Raw genomic sequence first — 1,455 nt, forward strand, 5'->3', positions numbered from 1 at the left:
ATACAAGTAAAAAATATGCTAAATATAATGCTAAAATAACAATGCAGTATCATCATATAATGCTAACAGTTAAATAATATTAACTAAAAATAATAAGTTTTAAATATAATAAATAAGCAAAAATAATTAACTTACATAATTAGGATGATCTAAATAATTGATAAATGTGTTCTCCAACAGTCATATATATAATCACGTATCATTTTTTATACATACAAATTTATAATTTTTTAATATATAAAACTTACTCTAAATACATAATATTTATTTTTTTCTGTTTTACTCTCCACCCTCCACTCTTTTTTGTTTTTCAAGATCAATAACTCTCTTTTTCACTCTATTTTTTCTTTGTCTCGTTCACTCAACTTTACTCACTCAACACTCATTCTCCACTATCTACATGATATGAATGTTGAATGAGGAGTTGAGCTCAATTTAAGGAACTTTCACTCTTGTATTACGTATTTTCGGAACAAGGCACTGTTTCCTACATACAGACAGTTGCTAACACGCCTCTATGTGTTGCAAAAGCTACTAGTAATATTCAGATATCGTATTCAAAAATTCTAGAAAAACTGTTCGGAATCTCTGAAAAAACTGAAGCAACACGCCCCATGCGTGTTGGGGCGTGTTGTTTTAGTGCCGCCACATCGACAAAGCTGCTCGAAATCTCTGGAAAAGCTAAAGCAACACGCCCCTGCATGTTGCTCGGATGCTAATATATGTACAAAGTTGCGACGAATCTCTGATATAGGCTTTTTAATGAGTACTGAGCTTGGCCTGTTGTTAAATCTGGTCTGGCCTGAAACCTGTCAATAGGCCTTTTTTTAATGATAATTAAATTTAAGATTTAATTTAATTTTTAAAATTATAAAATAAAAAATAATAAATTTATGGACAATATTGATACAAAATAAAGACAAAATATAGATAAATAACTATCATTGATTAAAAAAAGATAATATATATGAATATATTTTCACTTAACTACTTCCGAAATATATAACATATCAAAATAAAAGACTTCATCAATATCAAAAGTTGTAATAAACCAACTAAACATAACATCAAATAAAAGCTAATAACTACTTAAATCAAAACAAAGTAAAGGGAATGTTGGACAATTAATCGATTAACCCTCCAAGCTTGAAAGTGATTTGATCTTCCTGTTCCAACACCTTGAAAAAAAAAAGCAAATATACACATATCATTAAATTTTTAAATAATATAAATACAACAAATACTTTTTTATTAGTACAAAAAAGAATGTTCAAAATAAAATTGTGGTTATAATCTTAGTATAAATTATATGATATCTCATTTATATATCATGAAAATTCAACTTTATTATTCTAACTACTCACATCATATCAATATCAATGTTCTCACATTTAAAAAGAGAAATATTTTCTATAACATGGATACTTAGTCAAAAAGAGAAATATTAGAAAGTTG

This window comes from Arachis ipaensis, chromosome B03 (genome assembly GCF_000816755.2).
Source record: "Arachis ipaensis cultivar K30076 chromosome B03, Araip1.1, whole genome shotgun sequence".
Lineage (NCBI taxonomy): Eukaryota > Viridiplantae > Streptophyta > Magnoliopsida > Fabales > Fabaceae > Arachis > Arachis ipaensis.